A 24951-nucleotide genomic window follows, 5' to 3' on the forward strand; every position below is an offset into this window, starting at 1 on the left:
GATGTCGTGTTCCTAGGTTGTAAGTTACATTGGAATGTGCATGGAGAAACCCCCATAAGTTTATGTCTCATTATTTCTTCTTAGTTTAAAAAATTTTTTTTATTTGGGGTAAAGCTTAGAATATTGTTTGTCCTAGGTGTACAAAATCTGGTTCATTTGTACATTATATATGTCTATTCACGTACAGATCCTCTTCCCATGGGAAATGTTACAGAGACTTCCGCAGACCTCCCTTGCTATATGGTCGGTCTTTTTGAGATATGTATATAATATGTGTTTGTATACATATAGTAACACTAATCTTAATTTATCCATTCCCCCCACCTTTCCTTTTAGATGAGCATAGTTTGTTTTCTAAGTCTGTGAGTATCTTTCTCTGTGGAAATATGTTCATTTGTGTCAGTTATTAGATAACGCCTATAAGTGATATCATAGAATATAGGTCTTTTGGTTTCTGACTTAGCTCATGTTTCGTGATTATCTCCAGACTCATTTGTGGTGCCTCAAAGAGCAATGGTTCATTGTTTTCCATGGCTAATATTCCATTGTGTACATGGACCACTTCTTCTTTATCCATTCACCTGTTGTTGGACATTTTGATTGCTTCACTGTCTTGGCTATTGTGAGTAAGGCTGCACTCCAGCTTTTGCAGCCTGTGTCTTCTCGATTCTTGTCTTCTCATGTAAGATGTCCAATGGTGCGCCTGCTGGATTGAATGGTACCTCCATTTTTACTTATAAACAAAGCTCCTTTCTGTTCTCATTATTGGCTGTTGCCCTTTTATGTCTCACCAGCAGGTTGAGGGTACACAGTTCTCTAAAACCCCTTCAGCATTTACTGTTTGTAGACTTTTTGCTAATGGTTAGTCGACTGGTGTAAGTTGAAACTTTTTGTAGATTAGATTGCATGGGTCTAACACTTCCTGAGGTTGAGCTTTTATCCATTTTCCTTTTTTTTTTAAACGAGAGTGAGTAAAACTTACCTCTTCATACTCACTTCTTGAAACATTTGCCTGTTTTGAATTTTTTTGTCCATTCCCTACTTCACTATTTTTTAGGGCAGGTGTGCTTTACAGCCCTGAGTCCTTGTGAAAGTTAAGTGACCATTAGCTGTGAGTTTAAAGCTGCTCTTGCAGGAAATCGGCCACAAGGTGGCAGCATTTCTCCTTTACCAATTTTGGTTCCTAGGGAAACAGAGCCTTAATGGAAATGGTGTTCTAGGTTGTAAATTAGAATGGAATGTGCCAGGAAAAAGCCCTCTAAGTTTATGTCTCATTACTTCTTGTTCATATTTGTAATTTACTTTTTATTTTTTATCACAGCAAATTTGATTTCAATGGTTTGTTTGTTCTAGATGTGCAAGATGTGGTTCTTTCACACACATATATGTATCTATTCTTCCTCGCATCCTTTTCTCATGTAGGTTATGACACAATGTTGAGTAGTCTTCTCTTGGTCTTCCGTATGTCTTTGGTGATTATATATTTCCCTTGGTTTGTATATCTCTGTTAACCCCAATTTGGTAATGTATCCAATCCTGATACCTTTCTATTTGGTGAACCATAAGTTTTTTTAATGAATCTATGATTGCCTTTCTCTGTGGCAATTTCTTCATTGGTATCAATTTTTAGGTAACTCCTAAAAGTGATATGATAGGATATGTGTCTTTTGCTTTCTCACTTACTACAGGTGGCGTAATTACGTCTAGACTCACCTATGTTGCTGAAAATGGCGTTGTTTCCATTTTTTCACTAGCGAATATTCCATCTGTACATGGAGGAGTTCTTCTTAGTCCACCCATCTGTTGGTGGACATTTTACTTACTTCCATATATTGGCTATTGTAATAGTGTGCAAAGCAGATTTGCCTGCCTGTGTCTTTCTAATTCTCTCTTCTCAGACTATAGGTCGAAGAGTGGGCCTGCTGGATCATATGGTAGCTCAATGTTTACCTTTTTAAGGCACCTCCATTCTGTTCTCATTCGTGGCTCTTTCCAAGTTACCTCCCACTGAAAGTTAAGGGTATGCATTTCTCCACGACACCTTCAGCATTTATTGTTTGTAGTTTTCTTGCTGATGGTTATTCTGACAAGTGTGAGCTTATAACTCTTTGTGGTTGAATTCGCATGTGCCTCATAATCCGTTGAAATTGAGCTTTAAGGCATATCCTTTCTATTTTTCAAGCTGTGATTACCCCTTAGTTCTTCAAAGTGTTCTCTTAAAGTATGTGTCACATTTGGAAATGTTTTGGCCATTACCTCCCTCAAGACATTTTGAGGGCAGGTTTCATTTACAGTCCTGCAGTACTTGTTCCTATGAAATGACCATTAGCACAGGCTTTAAAGGTGCTTTTGCAGGTAACTGCCAGAGGGCGGCAGCCTTTCTATGTTCCCCACCCTGGTAACTAGGGAAAAGCCCTTGCGGCCTGTGGTGTTTCTCGGTTATAAATTAGAGTGGAGTGTGCCTGGACAAACCCACAGAAGCTGATGTCTCCTTACTTTTGTTGGATTGTTAAATTTAATTTTTATTTTTTATTGGAGTAATTTTCCACTGTGTACATGGACCACTTCTACTTTGTGCATTCCTCGGTTGATGGACATTTTCATTGCTTCCAAGTGTTGGCTCTGGTAAATATTGTTGGAGTGCAGGATTGCCAGCCTGTGACTTTTGGATTGTCATTTTTTCAGGTGATAGGCCTAGCAGTGGGTGCGATTGATTGACTGGTAGCACCGTGTTTCCCTTTTCAAAGCACCTTCTTTGTGTTGTCTTTAGTGGCTCTTACCACGTCCCCCTTAGAATCGAGGGTACGCATTTCTCCACAATCGCTTCAGCATTTATTGTTTGCAGCATTTATGCTAATGGCCCTTCTGGCTGCTGTGAGCTGATGATAGGTTTTTGTAATTTGGGTTTGCATGTCTTTGAAAATGCGTAAAACTCATCATTTTTCTCCGCCGTTTTCTTTTCTCTTAAAAAAAAGGAAACAATTGGAAGTACAATATAACTCTTGCAATTGTCCTCTTGGAAGTTTGCCCTCTTTTGAATTTTTTGGTCGATTTTCCACCGCAGAATTTTTTTAGAGAGCAGGTGTCATTTACCGATCTGCAAGTTTTGTGAATATTTAGTGACCTTTAGCAATGGGTTTAAAGCTGCTGTTGTGGGAAGTGGCCTCAAGGAGGCAGCATTTCTCCATTCCCAAATCTGGGTACTAGGACAGCAGAGCCTTTCTGGAAGTCGTTTTCCTAGGTTGTGAATTACATTGGAATGTGTATGGAGAAACCCCCATAAGTTTATGTCTCATTATTTCTTGTTGGTTTTTAAAATTTGTTTAATTGGAATAAAGCTTAGAATATTGTTTGTCCTAGGTGTACACAATCTGGTTCATTTGTACATTATATATTTCTATTCAAGTACAGATCCTCTTCCCATGTAAAGTGTTACAGAGGGCTCCACAGACCTCCCTTGCTATATGGTCGGTCTTTTTGAGATATGTATATAATATGTGTTTGTATACATATAGTAACACTAATCTTAATTTATCCATTCCCCCCACCTTTCCTTTTAGATGAGCATAGTTTGTTTTCTAAGTCTGTGAGTGTCTTTCTCTGTGGGAATATGTTCATTTGTGTCAGTTATTAGATAACGCCTATAAGTGATATCATAGAATATAGGTCTTTTGCTTTCCGACTTACCTCATGCTTCTTGATTATCTCCAGACTCATTTGTGGTGCCTCAAAGAGCAATGGTTCATGGTTTTCCATGGCTAATAGTCCATTGTGTACATGGACCACTTCTTCTTTATCCATTCACCTGTTGTTGGACATTTTGATTGCTTCACTGTCTTGGCTATTGTGAATAACGCTGCACTGTAGCTTTTGCAGCCTGTGTCTTCTCGATTCTTGTCTTCTTAGGTGAGAGGTCCAATGGTGCGCCTGCTGGATTGAATGGTACCTCCATTTTTACTTATAAACACAGCTCCTTTCTGTTCTCATTATTGGCTGTTACCACTTTACGTCTCACCAGCAGGTAGAGGGTACACAGTTCTCGAAATCCCCTTTAGCATTTATTTTTTGTAGATATTTTCCTGATGGTTAGTTGACTGGTGTGAGTTGAAACTTTTTGTAGATTAGATTGCATGGGTCTAACACTTCCTGAGGTTGAGCTTTATCCATTTTCCTTGTTTTAAAAAAGAGAGTGAGTAAAACTTACCTCTTCATACTCTCTTCTTGAAACATTTGCGTGTTTTGAATGTTTTTGTCCATTCCCTACTTCAGCACAATTTTTTAGGGAAGCTGTGTTTACAGCTCTGAGTCCTTGTGAATGTTAAGTGACCATTAGCTGTGAGTTTAAGGCTGCTCTTGCAGGAAACGGCCACAAGGTGGCAGCATTTCTCCTTTACCAACTTTGGGTACTAGGGAAACAGAGCCTTAATAGAAGTGGTGTTCTAGGTTGTAAATTAGAATGGAATGTGCCAGGAAAAACCCTTTAAGTTTATGTCTCATTACTTCTTGTTCATATTTGTAATTTATTATTTTTTATCACAGCAAATTTGATTACAATGGTTTGTTTGTCCTAGGTGTGTAAGATGTGGTTCTTTCACACATATACATGTATCTATTCTTCCTCACATACTTTTCCCATGTAGGTTATGACACAATATTCAGTAGTCTTCTCCTGGTCTTCCATGGTCTTTGGTTATATATATTTCACATGATGTGTATATCTCTGTTAACCCCAATATGGTAATGTATCCAATCCTCATACCTTTCTATTTGGTGAACCATAAGTTTTTTTAATGAATCTGTGATTGCCTTTCTCTGTGGCAATTTCTTCATTGGTATCAATTTTTAGGTAACTCCTAAAAGTGATATGACAGGATATGTGTCTTTTGCTTTCTCACTTACTACAGGTGGCGTGATTACGTCTGGACTCACCTATGTTGCTGCAGATGGCATTGTTTCCCTTTTTTCACTAGGGAATATTCCATCTGTACATGGAGGAGTTCTTCTTTGTCCACCCATCTGTTGGTGGACTTTTTGGTTACTTCCATATCTTGGCTCTTGCAATACTGTGCAATGCAGATTTGCCTGCCTGTGTCTTTCCAATTCTCTCTTCTTAGATTATAGGTCGAGGAGTGGGCCTGCTGGATCATATGTTAGCTCAGTGTTTACCATTTTAAGGCACCTTCATTCCGTTCTCATTCGTTGCTCTTTCCAAGTTACCTCCCACTTGAAGTTGAGAGTATGCATTTCTCGACAATACGTTCAGCATCTATTGTTTGTAGTTTTCTTGCTGATAGTTATTCTGACAAGTGTGAGCTTATAACTCTTTGTGGTTGAATTCGCATGTGCCTCATAATCCGTTGAAATTGAGCTTTAAGGCATAGCCTTTCTACTTTTCAAGCTGTGATTACCCCTTAGTTCGTCAAAGTGTTCTCTTAAAGTATGTGTCACATTTTGAAATGTTTTGGCCATTACCTGCCTCAAGACATTTTCAGGGCAGTTTTCATTTACAGTCCTGCAGTACTTGTTCCTATGAAATGACCATTAGCACAGGCTTTAAAGGCGCTTTTGCAGGTAACTGCCAGAGGGCGGCAGCCTTTCTATGTTCCCCACCCTGGTAACTAGGGAAAAGACCTTGCGGCCTGTGGTGTTTCTCGGTTATAATTTAGAGTGGAGTGTGCCCGGACAAACCCATAGAAGCTGATGTCTCCTTACTTTTGTTGGATTGTTAAATTTAATTTTTATTTTTTATTGGAGTAATTTTCCACTGTGTACATGGACCACTTCTACTTTGTGCATTCCTCGGTTGATGGACATTTTCATTGCTTCCAAGTGTTGGCTCTGGTAAATATTGTTGGAGTGCAGGATTGCCAGCCTGTGACTTTTGGATTGTCATTTTTTCAGGTGATAGGCCTAGGAGTGGGTGCGATTGATTGACTGGTAGCACCGTGTTTCCCTTTTCAAAGCACCTTCTTTGTGTTGTCATTAGTGGCTCTTACCACGTCCCCCTTAGAATGGAGGGTACGCATTTCTCCCCAATCGCTTCAGCATTTATTGTTTGCAGCATTTATGCTAATGGCCCTGCTAGCTGCTGTGAGCTGACAGGTTTTTGTAATTTGGGTTTGCATGTCTTTGAAAATGCGTAAAACTCATCATTTTTCTCCGTCGTTTTCTTTTCTGTTAAAAAAAAGGAAACAGTTGGGAGTACAATATGACTCTTGCAATTGTCTTCTTGGAATGTTGCCCTCTTTTGAATTTTTTGGTCGATTTTCCACCGCAGAATTTTTTTAGAGAGCAGGTGTCATTTACCGATCTGCAAGTTTGGTGAATATTTAGAGACCTTTAGCAATGGGTTTAAAGCTGCTGTTGTGGGAAGTGGCCTCAAGGAGGCAGCATTTCTCCATTCCCAAATCTGGGTACTAGGGCAGCAGAGCCTTTCTGGATGTCGTGTTCCTAGGTTGTAAGTTACATTGGAATGTGCATGGAGAAACCCCCATAAGTTTATGTCTCATTATTTCTTCTTAGTTTAAAAAATTTTTTTTATTTGGGGTAAAGCTTAGAATATTGTTTGTCCTAGGTGTACAAAATCTGGTTCATTTGTACATTATATATGTCTATTCACGTACAGATCCTCTTCCCATGGGAAATGTTACAGAGACTTCCGCAGACCTCCCTTGCTATATGGTCGGTCTTTTTGAGATATGTATATAATATGTGTTTGTATACATATAGTAACACTAATCTTAATTTATCCATTCCCCCCACCTTTCCTTTTAGATGAGCATAGTTTGTTTTCTAAGTCTGTGAGTATCTTTCTCTGTGGAAATATGTTCATTTGTGTCAGTTATTAGATAACGCCTATAAGTGATATCATAGAATATAGGTCTTTTGCTTTCTGACTTAGCTCATGTTTCGTGATTATCTCCAGACTCATTTGTGGTGCCTCAAAGAGCAATGGTTCATTGTTTTCCATGGCTAATATTCCATTGTGTACATGGACCACTTCTTCTTTATCCATTCACCTGTTGTTGGACATTTTGATTGCTTCACTGTCTTGGCTATTGTGAGTAAGGCTGCACTCCAGCTTTTGCAGCCTGTGTCTTCTCGATTCTTGTCTTCTCATGTAAGATGTCCAATGGTGCGCCTGCTGGATTGAATGGTACCTCCATTTTTACTTATAAACAAAGCTCCTTTCTGTTCTCATTATTGGCTGTTGCCCTTTTATGTCTCACCAGCAGGTTGAGGGTACACAGTTCTCTAAAACCCCTTCAGCATTTACTGTTTGTAGACTTTTTGCTAATGGTTAGTCGACTGGTGTAAGTTGAAACTTTTTGTAGATTAGATTGCATGGGTCTAACACTTCCTGAGGTTGAGCTTTTATCCATTTTCCTTTTTTTTTTAAACGAGAGTGAGTAAAACTTACCTCTTCATACTCACTTCTTGAAACATTTGCCTGTTTTGAATTTTTTTGTCCATTCCCTACTTCACTATTTTTTAGGGCAGGTGTGCTTTACAGCCCTGAGTCCTTGTGAAAGTTAAGTGACCATTAGCTGTGAGTTTAAAGCTGCTCTTGCAGGAAATCGGCCACAAGGTGGCAGCATTTCTCCTTTACCAATTTTGGTTCCTAGGGAAACAGAGCCTTAATGGAAATGGTGTTCTAGGTTGTAAATTAGAATGGAATGTGCCAGGAAAAAGCCCTCTAAGTTTATGTCTCATTACTTCTTGTTCATATTTGTAATTTACTTTTTATTTTTTATCACAGCAAATTTGATTTCAATGGTTTGTTTGTTCTAGATGTGCAAGATGTGGTTCTTTCACACACATATATGTATCTATTCTTCCTCGCATCCTTTTCTCATGTAGGTTATGACACAATGTTGAGTAGTCTTCTCTTGGTCTTCCGTATGTCTTTGGTGATTATATATTTCCCTTGGTTTGTATATCTCTGTTAACCCCAATTTGGTAATGTATCCAATCCTGATACCTTTCTATTTGGTGAACCATAAGTTTTTTTAATGAATCTATGATTGCCTTTCTCTGTGGCAATTTCTTCATTGGTATCAATTTTTAGGTAACTCCTAAAAGTGATATGATAGGATATGTGTCTTTTGCTTTCTCACTTACTACAGGTGGCGTAATTACGTCTAGACTCACCTATGTTGCTGAAAATGGCGTTGTTTCCATTTTTTCACTAGCGAATATTCCATCTGTACATGGAGGAGTTCTTCTTAGTCCACCTATCTGTTGGTGGACATTTTACTTACTTCCATATATTGGCTATTGTAATAGTGTGCAAAGCAGATTTGCCTGCCTGTGTCTTTCTAATTCTCTCTTCTCAGACTATAGGTCGAAGAGTGGGCCTGCTGGATCATATGGTAGCTCAATGTTTACCTTTTTAAGGCACCTCCATTCTGTTCTCATTCGTGGCTCTTTCCAAGTTACCTCCCACTGAAAGTTAAGGGTATGCATTTCTCCACGACACCGTCAGCATTTATTGTTTGTAGTTTTCTTGCTGATGGTTATTCTGACAAGTGTGAGCTTATAACTCTTTGTGGTTGAATTCGCATGTGCCTCATAATCCGTTGAAATTGAGCTTTAAGGCATATCCTTTCTATTTTTCAAGCTGTGATTACCCCTTAGTTCTTCAAAGTGTTCTCTTAAAGTATGTGTCACATTTGGAAATGTTTTGGCCATTACCTCCCTCAAGACATTTTGAGGGCAGGTTTCATTTACAGTCCTGCAGTACTTGTTCCTATGAAATGACCATTAGCACAGGCTTTAAAGGTGCTTTTGCAGGTAACTGCCAGAGGGCGGCAGCCTTTCTATGTTCCCCACCCTGGTACCTAGGGAAAAGCCCTTGCGGCCTGTGGTGTTTCTCGGTTATAAATTAGAGTGGAGTGTGCCTGGACAAACCCACAGAAGCTGATGTCTCCTTACTTTTGTTGGATTGTTAAATTTAATTTTTATTTTTTATTGGAGTAATTTTCCACTGTGTACATGGACCACTTCTACTTTGTGCATTCCTCGGTTGATGGACATTTTCATTGCTTCCAAGTGTTGGCTCTGGTAAATATTGTTGGAGTGCAGGATTGCCAGCCTGTGACTTTTGGATTGTCATTTTTTCAGGTGATAGGCCTAGCAGTGGGTGCGATTGATTGACTGGTAGCACCGTGTTTCCCTTTTCAAAGCACCTTCTTTGTGTTGTCTTTAGTGGCTCTTACCACGTCCCCCTTAGAATCGAGGGTACGCATTTCTCCACAATCGCTTCAGCATTTATTGTTTGCAGCATTTATGCTAATGGCCCTTATGGCTGCTGTGAGCTGATGATAGGTTTTTGTAATTTGGGTTTGCATGTCTTTGAAAATGCGTAAAACTCATCATTTTTCTCCGCCGTTTTCTTTTCTCTTAAAAAAAAGGAAACAATTGGAAGTACAATATAACTCTTGCAATTGTCCTCTTGGAAGTTTGCCCTCTTTTGAATTTTTTGGTCGATTTTCCACCGCAGAATTTTTTTAGAGAGCAGGTGTCATTTACCGATCTGCAAGTTTTGTGAATATTTAGTGACCTTTAGCAATGGGTTTAAAGCTGCTGTTGTGGGAAGTGGCCTCAAGGAGGCAGCATTTCTCCATTCCCAAATCTGGGTACTAGGACAGCAGAGCCTTTCTGGAAGTCGTTTTCCTAGGTTGTGAATTACATTGGAATGTGTATGGAGAAACCCCCATAAGTTTATGTCTCATTATTTCTTGTTGGTTTTTAAAATTTGTTTAATTGGAATAAAGCTTAGAATATTGTTTGTCCTAGGTGTACACAATCTGGTTCATTTGTACATTATATATTTCTATTCAAGTACAGATCCTCTTCCCATGTAAAGTGTTACAGAGGGCTCCACAGACCTCCCTTGCTATATGGTCGGTCTTTTTGAGATATGTATATAATATGTGTTTGTATACATATAGTAACACTAATCTTAATTTATCCATTCCCCCCACCTTTCCTTTTAGATGAGCATAGTTTGTTTTCTAAGTCTGTGAGTGTCTTTCTCTGTGGGAATATGTTCATTTGTGTCAGTTATTAGATAACGCCTATAAGTGATATCATAGAATATAGGTCTTTTGCTTTCCGACTTACCTCATGCTTCTTGATTATCTCCAGACTCATTTGTGGTGCCTCAAAGAGCAATGGTTCATGGTTTTCCATGGCTAATAGTCCATTGTGTACATGGACCACTTCTTCTTTATCCATTCACCTGTTGTTGGACATTTTGATTGCTTCACTGTCTTGGCTATTGTGAATAACGCTGCACTGTAGCTTTTGCAGCCTGTGTCTTCTCGATTCTTGTCTTCTTAGGTGAGAGGTCCAATGGTGCGCCTGCTGGATTGAATGGTACCTCCATTTTTACTTATAAACACAGCTCCTTTCTGTTCTCATTATTGGCTGTTACCACTTTACGTCTCACCAGCAGGTAGAGGGTACACAGTTCTCGAAATCCCCTTTAGCATTTATTTTTTGTAGATATTTTCCTGATGGTTAGTTGACTGGTGTGAGTTGAAACTTTTTGTAGATTAGATTGCATGGGTCTAACACTTCCTGAGGTTGAGCTTTATCCATTTTCCTTGTTTTAAAAAAGAGAGTGAGTAAAACTTACCTCTTCATACTCTCTTCTTGAAACATTTGCGTGTTTTGAATGTTTTTGTCCATTCCCTACTTCAGCACAATTTTTTAGGGAAGCTGTGTTTACAGCTCTGAGTCCTTGTGAATGTTAAGTGACCATTAGCTGTGAGTTTAAGGCTGCTCTTGCAGGAAACGGCCACAAGGTGGCAGCATTTCTCCTTTACCAACTTTGGGTACTAGGGAAACAGAGCCTTAATAGAAGTGGTGTTCTAGGTTGTAAATTAGAATGGAATGTGCCAGGAAAAACCCTTTAAGTTTATGTCTCATTACTTCTTGTTCATATTTGTAATTTATTATTTTTTATCACAGCAAATTTGATTACAATGGTTTGTTTGTCCTAGGTGTGTAAGATGTGGTTCTTTCACACATATACATGTATCTATTCTTCCTCACATACTTTTCCCATGTAGGTTATGACACAATATTCAGTAGTCTTCTCCTGGTCTTCCATGGTCTTTGGTTATATATATTTCACATGATGTGTATATCTCTGTTAACCCCAATATGGTAATGTATCCAATCCTCATACCTTTCTATTTGGTGAACCATAAGTTTTTTTAATGAATCTGTGATTGCCTTTCTCTGTGGCAATTTCTTCATTGGTATCAATTTTTAGGTAACTCCTAAAAGTGATATGACAGGATATGTGTCTTTTGCTTTCTCACTTACTACAGGTGGCGTGATTACGTCTGGACTCACCTATGTTGCTGCAGATGGCATTGTTTCCCTTTTTTCACTAGGGAATATTCCATCTGTACATGGAGGAGTTCTTCTTTGTCCACCCATCTGTTGGTGGACTTTTTGGTTACTTCCATATCTTGGCTCTTGCAATACTGTGCAATGCAGATTTGCCTGCCTGTGTCTTTCCAATTCTCTCTTCTTAGATTATAGGTCGAGGAGTGGGCCTGCTGGATCATATGTTAGCTCAGTGTTTACCATTTTAAGGCACCTTCATTCCGTTCTCATTCGTTGCTCTTTCCAAGTTACCTCCCACTTGAAGTTGAGAGTATGCATTTCTCGACAATACGTTCAGCATCTATTGTTTGTAGTTTTCTTGCTGATAGTTATTCTGACAAGTGTGAGCTTATAACTCTTTGTGGTTGAATTCGCATGTGCCTCATAATCCGTTGAAATTGAGCTTTAAGGCATAGCCTTTCTACTTTTCAAGCTGTGATTACCCCTTAGTTCGTCAAAGTGTTCTCTTAAAGTATGTGTCACATTTTGAAATGTTTTGGCCATTACCTGCCTCAAGACATTTTCAGGGCAGTTTTCATTTACAGTCCTGCAGTACTTGTTCCTATGAAATGACCATTAGCACAGGCTTTAAAGGCGCTTTTGCAGGTAACTGCCAGAGGGCGGCAGCCTTTCTATGTTCCCCACCCTGGTAACTAGGGAAAAGACCTTGCGGCCTGTGGTGTTTCTCGGTTATAATTTAGAGTGGAGTGTGCCCGGACAAACCCATAGAAGCTGATGTCTCCTTACTTTTGTTGGATTGTTAAATTTAATTTTTATTTTTTATTGGAGTAATTTTCCACTGTGTACATGGACCACTTCTACTTTGTGCATTCCTCGGTTGATGGACATTTTCATTGCTTCCAAGTGTTGGCTCTGGTAAATATTGTTGGAGTGCAGGATTGCCAGCCTGTGACTTTTGGATTGTCATTTTTTCAGGTGATAGGCCTAGGAGTGGGTGCGATTGATTGACTGGTAGCACCGTGTTTCCCTTTTCAAAGCACCTTCTTTGTGTTGTCATTAGTGGCTCTTACCACGTCCCCCTTAGAATGGAGGGTACGCATTTCTCCCCAATCGCTTCAGCATTTATTGTTTGCAGCATTTATGCTAATGGCCCTGCTAGCTGCTGTGAGCTGACAGGTTTTTGTAATTTGGGTTTGCATGTCTTTGAAAATGCGTAAAACTCATCATTTTTCTCCGTCGTTTTCTTTTCTGTTAAAAAAAAGGAAACAGTTGGGAGTACAATATGACTCTTGCAATTGTCTTCTTGGAATGTTGCCCTCTTTTGAAATTTTTGGTCGATTTTCCACCGCAGAATTTTTTTAGAGAGCAGGTGTCATTTACCGATCTGCAAGTTTGGTGAATATTTAGAGACCTTTAGCAATGGGTTTAAAGCTGCTGTTGTGGGAAGTGGCCTCAAGGAGGCAGCATTTCTCCATTCCCAAATCTGGGTACTAGGGCAGCAGAGCCTTTCTGGATGTCGTGTTCCTAGGTTGTAAGTTACATTGGAATGTGCATGGAGAAACCCCCATAAGTTTATGTCTCATTATTTCTTCTTAGTTTAAAAAACTTTTTTTATTTGGGGTAAAGCTTAGAATATTGTTTGTCCTAGGTGTACAAAATCTGGTTCATTTGTACATTATATATGTCTATTTACGTACAGATCCTCTTCCCATGGGAAATGTTACAGAGACTTCCGCAGACCTCCCTTGCTATATGGTCGGTCTTTTTGAGATATGTATATAATATGTGTTTGTATACATATAGTAACACTAATCTTAATTTATCCATTCCCCCCACCTTTCCTTTTAGATGAGCATAGTTTGTTTTCTAAGTCTGTGAGTATCTTTCTCTGTGGAAATATGTTCATTTGTGTCAGTTATTAGATAACGCCTATAAGTGATATCATAGAATATAGGTCTTTTGCTTTCTGACTTAGCTCATGTTTCGTGATTATCTCCAGACTCATTTGTGGTGCCTCAAAGAGCAATGGTTCATTGTTTTCCATGGCTAATATTCCATTGTGTACATGGACCACTTCTTCTTTATCCATTCACCTGTTGTTGGACATTTTGATTGCTTCACTGTCTTGGCTATTGTGAGTAAGGCTGCACTCCAGCTTTTGCAGCCTGTGTCTTCTCGATTCTTGTCTTCTCATGTAAGATGTCCAATGGTGCGCCTGCTGGATTGAATGGTACCTCCATTTTTACTTATAAACAAAGCTCCTTTCTGTTCTCATTATTGGCTGTTGCCCTTTTATGTCTCACCAGCAGGTTGAGGGTACACAGTTCTCTAAAACCCCTTCAGCATTTACTGTTTGTAGACTTTTTGCTAATGGTTAGTCGACTGGTGTAAGTTGAAACTTTTTGTAGATTAGATTGCATGGGTCTAACACTTCCTGAGGTTGAGCTTTTATCCATTTTCCTTTTTTTTTTAAACGAGAGTGAGTAAAACTTACCTCTTCATACTCACTTCTTGAAACATTTGCCTGTTTTGAATTTTTTTGTCCATTCCCTACTTCACTATTTTTTAGGGCAGGTGTGCTTTACAGCCCTGAGTCCTTGTGAAAGTTAAGTGACCATTAGCTGTGAGTTTAAAGCTGCTCTTGCAGGAAATCGGCCACAAGGTGGCAGCATTTCTCCTTTACCAATTTTGGTTCCTAGGGAAACAGAGCCTTAATGGAAATGGTGTTCTAGGTTGTAAATTAGAATGGAATGTGCCAGGAAAAAGCCCTCTAAGTTTATGTCTCATTACTTCTTGTTCATATTTGTAATTTACTTTTTATTTTTTATCACAGCAAATTTGATTTCAATGGTTTGTTTGTTCTAGATGTGCAAGATGTGGTTCTTTCACACACATATATGTATCTATTCTTCCTCGCATCCTTTTCTCATGTAGGTTATGACACAATGTTGAGTAGTCTTCTCTTGGTCTTCCGTATGTCTTTGGTGATTATATATTTCCCTTGGTTTGTATATCTCTGTTAACCCCAATTTGGTAATGTATCCAATCCTGATACCTTTCTATTTGGTGAACCATAAGTTTTTTTAATGAATCTATGATTGCCTTTCTCTGTGGCAATTTCTTCATTGGTATCAATTTTTAGGTAACTCCTAAAAGTGATATGATAGGATATGTGTCTTTTGCTTTCTCACTTACTACAGGTGGCGTAATTACGTCTAGACTCACCTATGTTGCTGAAAATGGCGTTGTTTCCATTTTTTCACTAGCGAATATTCCATCTGTACATGGAGGAGTTCTTCTTAGTCCACCTATCTGTTGGTGGACATTTTACTTACTTCCATATATTGGCTATTGTAATAGTGTGCAAAGCAGATTTGCCTGCCTGTGTCTTTCTAATTCTCTCTTCTCAGACTATAGGTCGAAGAGTGGGCCTGCTGGATCATATGGTAGCTCAATGTTTACCTTTTTAAGGCACCTCCATTCTGTTCTCATTCGTGGCTCTTTCCAAGTTACCTCCCACTGAAAGTTAAGGGTATGCATTTCTCCACGACACCTTCAGCATTTATTGTTTGTAGTTTTCTTGCTGATGGTTATTCTGACAAGTGTGAGCTTATAACTCTTTGTGGTTGAATTCGCATGTGCCTCATAATCCGTTGAAATTGAGCTTTAAGGCATATCCTTTCTATTTTTCAAGCTGTGATTACCCCTTAGTTCTTCAAAGTGTTCTCTTAAAGTATGTGTCACATTTGGAAATGTTTTGGCCATTACCTCCCTCAAGACATTTTGAGGGCAGGTTTCATTTACAGTCCTGCAGTACTTGTTCCTATGAAATGACCATTAGCACAGGCTTTAAAGGTGCTTTTGCAGGTAACTGCCAGAGGGCGGCAGCCTTTCTATGTTCCCCACCCTGGTAACTAGGGAAAAGCCCTTGCGGCCTGTGGTGTTTCTCGGTTATAAATTAGAGTGGAGTGTGCCTGGACAAACCCACAGAAGCTGATGTCTCCTTACTTTTGTTGGATTGTTAAATTTAATTTTTATTTTTTATTGGAGTAATTTTCCACTGTGTACATGGACCACTTCTACTTTGTGCATTCCTCGGTTGATGGACATTTTCATTGCTTCCAAGTGTTGGCTCTGGTAAATATTGTTGGAGTGCAGGATTGCCAGCCTGTGACTTTTGGATTGTCATTTTTTCAGGTGATAGGCCTAGCAGTGGGTGCGATTGATTGACTGGTAGCACCGTGTTTCCCTTTTCAAAGCACCTTCTTTGTGTTGTCTTTAGTGGCTCTTACCACGTCCCCCTTAGAATCGAGGGTACGCATTTCTCCACAATCGCTTCAGCATTTATTGTTTGCAGCATTTATGCTAATGGCCCTTCTGGCTGCTGTGAGCTGATGATAGGTTTTTGTAATTTGGGTTTGCATGTCTTTGAAAATGCGTAAAACTCATCATTTTTCTCCGCCGTTTTCTTTTCTCTTAAAAAAAAGGAAACAATTGGAAGTACAATATAACTCTTGCAATTGTCCTCTTGGAAGTTTGCCCTCTTTTGAATTTTTTGGTCGATTTTCCACCGCAGAATTTTTTTAGAGAGCAGGTGTCATTTACCGATCTGCAAGTTTTGTGAATATTTAGTGACCTTTAGCAATGGGTTTAAAGCTGCTGTTGTGGGAAGTGGCCTCAAGGAGGCAGTATTTCTCCATTCCCAAATCTGGGTACTAGGACAGCAGAGCCTTTCTGGAAGTCGTTTTCCTAGGTTGTGAATTACATTGGAATGTGTATGGAGAAACCCCCATAAGTTTATGTCTCATTATTTCTTGTTGGTTTTTAAAATTTGTTTAATTGGAATAAAGCTTAGAATATTGTTTGTCCTAGGTGTACACAATCTGGTTCATTTGTACATTATATATTTCTATTCAAGTACAGATCCTCTTCCCATGTAAAGTGTTACAGAGGGCTCCACAGACCTCCCTTGCTATATGGTCGGTCTTTTTGAGATATGTATATAATATGTGTTTGTATACATATAGTAACACTAATCTTAATTTATCCATTCCCCCCACCTTTCCTTTTAGATGAGCATAGTTTGTTTTCTAAGTCTGTGAGTGTCTTTCTCTGTGGGAATATGTTCATTTGTGTCAGTTATTAGATAACGCCTATAAGTGATATCATAGAATATAGGTCTTTTGCTTTCCGACTTACCTCATGCTTCTTGATTATCTCCAGACTCATTTGTGGTGCCTCAAAGAGCAATGGTTCATGGTTTTCCATGGCTAATAGTCCATTGTGTACATGGACCACTTCTTCTTTATCCATTCACCTGTTGTTGGACATTTTGATTGCTTCACTGTCTTGGCTATTGTGAATAACGCTGCACTGTAGCTTTTGCAGCCTGTGTCTTCTCGATTCTTGTCTTCTTAGGTGAGAGGTCCAATGGTGCGCCTGCTGGATTGAATGGTACCTCCATTTTTACTTATAAACACAGCTCCTTTCTGTTCTCATTATTGGCTGTTACCACTTTACGTCTCACCAGCAGGTAGAGGGTACACAGTTCTCGAAATCCCCTTTAGCATTTATTTTTTGTAGATATTTTCCTGATGGTTAGTTGACTGGTGTGAGTTGAAACTTTTTGTAGATTAGATTGCATGGGTCTAACACTTCCTGAGGTTGAGTTTTATCCATTTTCCTTGTTTTAAAAAAGAGAGTGAGTAAAACTTACCTCTTCATACTCTCTTCTTGAAACATTTGCGTGTTTTGAATGTTTTTGTCCATTCCCTACTTCAGCACAATTTTTTAGGGAAGCTGTGTTTACAGCTCTGAGTCCTTGTGAATGTTAAGTGACCATTAGCTGTGAGTTTAAGGCTGCTCTTGCAGAAAACGGCCACAAGGTGGCAGCATTTCTCCTTTACCAACTTTGGGTACTAGGGAAACAGAGCCTTAATAGAAGTGGTGTTCTAGGTTGTAAATTAGAATGGAATGTGCCAGGAAAAACCCTTTAAGTTTATGTCTCATTACTTCTTGTTCATATTTGTAATTTATTATATTTTATCACAGCAAATTTGATTACAATGGTTTGTTTGTCCTAGGTGTGTAAGATGTGGTTCTTTCACACATATACATGTATCTATTCTTCCTCACATACTTTTCCCATGTAGGTTATGACACAATATTCAGTAGTCTTCTCCTGGTCTTCCATGGTCTTTGGTTATATATATTTCACATGATGTGTATATCTCTGTTAACCCCAATATGGTAATGTATCCAATCCTCATACCTTTCTATTTGGTGAACCATAAGTTTTTTTAATGAATCTGTGATTGCCTTTCTCTGTGACAATTTCTTCATTGGTATCAATTTTTAGGTAACTCCTAAAAGTGATATGACAGGATATGTGTCTTTTGCTTTCTCACTTACTACAGGTGGCGTGATTACGTCTGGACTCACCTATGTTGCTGCAGATGGCATTGTTTCCCTTTTTTCACTAGGGAATATTCCATCTGTACATGGAGGAGTTCTTCTTTGTCCACCCATCTGTTGGTGGACTTTTTGGTTACTTCCATATCTTGGCTATTGTAATACTGTGCAATGCAGATTTGCCTGCCTGTGTCTTGCCAATTCTCTCTTCTTAGATTATAGGTCGAGGAGTGGGCCTGCTGGATCATATGTTAGCTCAGTGTTTACCATTTTAGGCACCTTCATTCCGTTCTCATTCGTTGCTCTTTCCAAGTTACCTCCCACTTGAAGTTGAGAGTATGCATTTCTCGACAATACGTTCAGCATCTATTGTTTGTAGTTTTCTTGCTGATAGTTATTCTGACAAGTGTGAGCTTATAACTCTTTGTGGTTGAATTCGCATGTGCCTCATAATCCGTTGAAATTGAGCTTTAAGGCATAGCCTTTCTACTTTTCAAGCTGTGATTACCCCTTAGTTCGTCAAAGTGTTCTCTTAAAGTATGTGTCACATTTTGAAATGTTTTGGCCATTACCTGCCTCAAGACATTTTCAGGGCAGTTTTCATTTACAGTCCTGCAGTACTTGTTCCTATGAAATGACCATTAGCACAGGCTTTAAAGGTGCTTTTGCAGGTAACTGCCAGAGGGCGGCAGCCTTTCTATGTTCCCCACCCTGGTAACTAGGGAAAAGACCTTGCGGCCTGTGGTGTTTCTCGGTTATAATTTAGAGTGGAGTTTGGCTGGAAAAACCCATAGAAGCTGATGTCTCCTTACTTTTGTTGGATTGTTAAATTTAATTTTTATTTTTTATTGGAGTAATTTTCCACTGTGTACATGGACCACTTCTACTTTGTGTATTCCTCGGTTGATGGACATTTTCATTGCTTCCAAGTGTTGGCTCTGGTAAATATTGTTGGAGTGCAGGATTGCCAGCCTGTGACTTTTGGATTGTCATTTTTTCAGGTGATAGGCCTAGGAGTGGGTGCGATTGATTGACTGGTAGCATCGTATTTCCCTTTTCAAAGCACCTTCTTTGTGTTGTCATTAGTGGCTCTTACCACGTCCCCCTTAGAATGGAGGGTACGCATTTCTCCCCAATCGCTTCAGCATTTATTGTTTGCAGCATTTATGCTAATGGCCCTGCTAGCTGCTGTGAGCTGACAGGTTTTTGTAATTTGGGTTTGCATGTCTTTGAAAATGCGTAAAACTCATCATTTTTCTCCGTCGTTTTCTTTTCTGTTAAAAAAAAGGAAACAGTTGGGAGTACAATATGACTCTTGCAATTGTCTTCTTGGAATGTTGCCCTCTTTTGAAATTTTTGGTCGATTTTCCACCGCAGAATTTTTTTAGAGAGCAAGTGTCATTTACCGATCTGCAAGTTTGGTGAATATTTAGAGACCTTTAGCAATGGGTTTAAAGCTGCTGTTGTGGGAAGTGGCCTCAAGGAGGCAGCATTTCTCCATTCCCAAATCTGGGTACTAGGGCAGCAGAGCCTTTCTGGATGTCGTGTTCCTAGGTTGTAAGTTACATTGGAATGTGCATGGAGAAACCCCCATAAGTTTATGTCTCATTATTTCTTCTTAGTTTTAAAAATTTTTTTTTATGGGGTAAAGCTTAGAATATTGTTTGTCCTAGGTGTACAAAATCTGGTTCATTTGTACATTATATATGTCTATTCACGTACAGATCCTCTTCCCATGGGAAATGTTACAGAGAGTTACGCAGACCTCCCTTGCTATATGGTCGGTCTTTTTGAGATATGTATATAATATGTGTTTGTATACATATAGTAACACTAATCTTAATTTATCCATTCCCCCCACCTTTCCTTTTAGATGAGCATAGTTTGTTTTCTAAGTCTGTGAGTATCTTTCTCTGTGGAAATATGTTCATTTGTGTCAGTTATTAGATAACGCCTATAAGTGATATCATAGAATATAGGTCTTTTGCTTTCTGACTTAGCTCATGTTTCGTGATTATCTCCAGACTCATTTGTGGTGCCTCAAAGAGCAATGGTTCATTGTTTTCCATGGCTAATATTCCATTGTGTACATGGACCACTTCTTCTTTATCCATTCACCTGTTGTTGGACATTTTGATTGCTTCACTGTCTTGGCTATTGTGAGTAAGGCTGCACTCCAGCTTTTGCAGCCTGTGTCTTCTCGATTCTTGTCTTCTCATGTAAGATGTCCAATGGTGCGCCTGCTGGATTGAATGGTACCTCCATTTTTACTTATAAACAAAGCTCCTTTCTGTTCTCATTATTGGCTGTTGCCCTTTTATGTCTCACCAGCAGGTTGAGGGTACACAGTTCTCTAAAACCCCTTCAGCATTTACTGTTTGTAGACTTTTTGCTAATGGTTAGTCGACTGGTGTAAGTTGAAACTTTTTGTAGATTAGATTGCATGGGTCTAACACTTCCTGAGGTTGAGCTTTTATCCATTTTCCTTTTTTTTTTAAACGAGAGTGAGTAAAACTTACCTCTTCATACTCACTTCTTGAAACATTTGCCTGTTTTGAATTTTTTTGTCCATTCCCTACTTCACTATTTTTTAGGGCAGGTGTGCTTTACAGCCCTGAGTCCTTGTGAAAGTTAAGTGACCATTAGCTGTGAGTTTAAAGCTGCTCTTGCAGGAAATCGGCCACAAGGTGGCAGCATTTCTCCTTTACCAATTTTGGTTCCTAGGGAAACAGAGCCTTAATGGAAATGGTGTTCTAGGTTGTAAATTAGAATGGAATGTGCCAGGAAAAAGCCCTCTAAGTTTATGTCTCATTACTTCTTGTTCATATTTGTAATTTACTTTTTATTTTTTATCACAGCAAATTTGATTTCAATGGTTTGTTTGTTCTAGATGTGCAAGATGTGGTTCTTTCACACACATATATGTATCTATTCTTCCTCGCATCCTTTTCTCATGTAGGTTATGACACAATGTTGAGTAGTCTTCTCTTGGTCTTCCGTATGTCTTTGGTGATTATATATTTCCCTTGGTTTGTATATCTCTGTTAACCCCAATTTGGTAATGTATCCAATCCTGATACCTTTCTATTTGGTGAACCATAAGTTTTTTTAATGAATCTATGATTGCCTTTCTCTGTGGCAATTTCTTCATTGGTATCAATTTTTAGGTAACTCCTAAAAGTGATATGATAGGATATGTGTCTTTTGCTTTCTCACTTACTACAGGTGGCGTAATTACGTCTAGACTCACCTATGTTGCTGAAAATGGCGTTGTTTCCATTTTTTCACTAGCGAATATTCCATCTGTACATGGAGGAGTTCTTCTTAGTCCACCCATCTGTTGGTGGACATTTTACTTACTTCCATATATTGGCTATTGTAATAGTGTGCAAAGCAGATTTGCCTGCCTGTGTCTTTCTAATTCTCTCTTCTCAGACTATAGGTCGAAGAGTGGGCCTGCTGGATCATATGGTAGCTCAATGTTTACCTTTTTAAGGCACCTCCATTCTGTTCTCATTCGTGGCTCTTTCCAAGTTACCTCCCACTGAAAGTTAAGGGTATGCATTTCTCCACGACACCTTCAGCATTTATTGTTTGTAGTTTTCTTGCTGATGGTTATTCTGACAAGTGTGAGCTTATAACTCTTTGTGGTTGAATTCGCATGTGCCTCATAATCCGTTGAAATTGAGCTTTAAGGCATATCCTTTCTATTTTTCAAGCTGTGATTACCCCTTAGTTCTTCAAAGTGTTCTCTTAAAGTATGTGTCACATTTGGAAATGTTTTGGCCATTACCTCCCTCAAGACATTTTGAGGGCAGGTTTCATTTACAGTCCTGCAGTACTTGTTCCTATGAAATGACCATTAGCACAGGCTTTAAAGGTGCTTTTGCAGGTAACTGCCAGAGGGCGGCAGCCTTTCTATGTTCCCCACCCTGGTAACTAGGGAAAAGCCCTTGCGGCCTGTGGTGTTTCTCGGTTATAAATTAGAGTGGAGTGTGCCTGGACAAACCCACAGAAGCTGATGTCTCCTTACTTTTGTTGGATTGTTAAATTTAATTTTTATTTTTTATTGGAGTAATTTTCCACTGTGTACATGGACCACTTCTACTTTGTGCATTCCTCGGTTGATGGACATTTTCATTGCTTCCAAGTGTTGGCTCTGGTAAATATTGTTGGAGTGCAGGATTGCCAGCCTGTGACTTTTGGATTGTCATTTTTTCAGGTGATAGGCCTAGCAGTGGGTGCGATTGATTGACTGGTAGCACCGTGTTTCCCTTTTCAAAGCACCTTCTTTGTGTTGTCTTTAGTGGCTCTTACCACGTCCCCCTTAGAATCGAGGGTACGCATTTCTCCACAATCGCTTCAGCATTTATTGTTTGCAGCATTTATGCTAATGGCCCTTCTGGCTGCTGTGAGCTGATGATAGGTTTTTGTAATTTGGGTTTGCATGTCTTTGAAAATGCGTAAAACTCATCATTTTTCTCCGCCGTTTTCTTTTCTCTTAAAAAAAAGGAAACAATTGGAAGTACAATATAACTCTTGCAATTGTCCTCTTGGAAGTTTGCCCTCTTTTGAATTTTTTGGTCGATTTTCCACCGCAGAATTTTTTTAGAGAGCAGGTGTCATTTACCGATCTGCAAGTTTTGTGAATATTTAGTGACCTTTAGCAATGGGTTTAAAGCTGCTGTTGTGGGAAGTGGCCTCAAGGAGGCAGCATTTCTCCATTCCCAAATCTGGGTACTAGGACAGCAGAGCCTTTCTGGAAGTCGTTTTCCTAGGTTGTGAATTACATTGGAATGTGTATGGAGAAACCCCCATAAGTTTATGTCTCATTATTTCTTGTTGGTTTTTAAAATTTGTTTAATTGGAATAAAGCTTAGAATATTGTTTGTCCTAGGTGTACACAATCTGGTTCATTTGTACATTATATATTTCTATTCAAGTACAGATCCTCTTCCCATGTAAAGTGTTACAGAGGGCTCCACAGACCTCCCTTGCTATATGGTCGGTCTTTTTGAGATATGTATATAATATGTGTTTGTATACATATAGTAACACTAATCTTAATTTATCCATTCCCCCCACCTTTCCTTTTAGATGAGCATAGTTTGTTTTCTAAGTCTGTGAGTGTCTTTCTCTGTGGGAATATGTTCATTTGTGTCAGTTATTAGATAACGCCTATAAGTGATATCATAGAATATAGGTCTTTTGCTTTCCGACTTACCTCATGCTTCTTGATTATCTCCAGACTCATTTGTGGTGCCTCAAAGAGCAATGGTTCATGGTTTTCCATGGCTAATAGTCCATTGTGTACATGGACCACTTCTTCTTTATCCATTCACCTGTTGTTGGACATTTTGATTGCTTCACTGTCTTGGCTATTGTGAATAACGCTGCACTGTAGCTTTTGCAGCCTGTGTCTTCTCGATTCTTGTCTTCTTAGGTGAGAGGTCCAATGGTGCGCCTGCTGGATTGAATGGTACCTCCATTTTTACTTATAAACACAGCTCCTTTCTGTTCTCATTATTGGCTGTTACCACTTTACGTCTCACCAGCAGGTAGAGGGTACACAGTTCTCGAAATCCCCTTTAGCATTTATTTTTTGTAGATATTTTCCTGATGGTTAGTTGACTGGTGTGAGTTGAAACTTTTTGTAGATTAGATTGCATGGGTCTAACACTTCCTGAGGTTGAGCTTTATCCATTTTCCTTGTTTTAAAAAAGAGAGTGAGTAAAACTTACCTCTTCATACTCTCTTCTTGAAACATTTGCGTGTTTTGAATGTTTTTGTCCATTCCCTACTTCAGCACAATTTTTTAGGGAAGCTGTGTTTACAGCTCTGAGTCCTTGTGAATGTTAAGTGACCATTAGCTGTGAGTTTAAGGCTGCTCTTGCAGGAAACGGCCACAAGGTGGCAGCATTTCTCCTTTACCAACTTTGGGTACTAGGGAAACAGAGCCTTAATAGAAGTGGTGTTCTAGGTTGTAAATTAGAATGGAATGTGCCAGGAAAAACCCTTTAAGTTTATGTCTCATTACTTCTTGTTCATATTTGTAATTTACTTTATTATTTTTTATCACAGCAAATTTGATTACAATGGTTTGTTTGTCCTAGGTGTGTAAGATGTGGTTCTTTCACACATATACATGTATCTATTCTTCCTCACATACTTTTCCCATGTAGGTTATGACACAATATTCAGTAGTCTTCTCCTGGTCTTCCATGGTCTTTGGTTATATATATTTCACATGATGTGTATATCTCTGTTAACCCCAATATGGTAATGTATCCAATCCTCATACCTTTCTATTTGGTGAACCATAAGTTTTTTTAATGAATCTGTGATTGCCTTTCTCTGTGGCAATTTCTTCATTGGTATCAATTTTTAGGTAACTCCTAAAAGTGATATGACAGGATATGTGTCTTTTGCTTTCTCACTTACTACAGGTGGCGTGATTACGTCTGGACTCACCTATGTTGCTGCAGATGGCATTGTTTCCCTTTTTTCACTAGGGAATATTCCATCTGTACATGGAGGAGTTCTTCTTTGTCCACCCATCTGTTGGTGGACTTTTTGGTTACTTCCATATCTTGGCTCTTGCAATACTGTGCAATGCAGATTTGCCTGCCTGTGTCTTTCCAATTCTCTCTTCTTAGATTATAGGTCGAGGAGTGGGCCTGCTGGATCATATGTTAGCTCAGTGTTTACCATTTTAAGGCACCTTCATTCCGTTCTCATTCGTTGCTCTTTCCAAGTTACCTCCCACTTGAAGTTGAGAGTATGCATTTCTCGACAATACGTTCAGCATCTATTGTTTGTAGTTTTCTTGCTGATAGTTATTCTGACAAGTGTGAGCTTATAACTCTTTGTGGTTGAATTCGCATGTGCCTCATAATCCGTTGAAATTGAGCTTTAAGGCATAGCCTTTCTACTTTTCAAGCTGTGATTACCCCTTAGTTCGTCAAAGTGTTCTCTTAAAGTATGTGTCACATTTTGAAATGTTTTGGCCATTACCTGCCTCAAGACATTTTCAGGGCAGTTTTCATTTACAGTCCTGCAGTACTTGTTCCTATGAAATGACCATTAGCACAGGCTTTAAAGGCGCTTTTGCAGGTAACTGCCAGAGGGCGGCAGCCTTTCTATGTTCCCCACCCTGGTAACTAGGGAAAAGACCTT

This window comes from Balaenoptera physalus, assembly GCF_965194825.1.
Source record: "Balaenoptera physalus genome assembly, chromosome: 3".
NCBI classification, from domain to species: domain Eukaryota; kingdom Metazoa; phylum Chordata; class Mammalia; order Artiodactyla; family Balaenopteridae; genus Balaenoptera; species Balaenoptera physalus.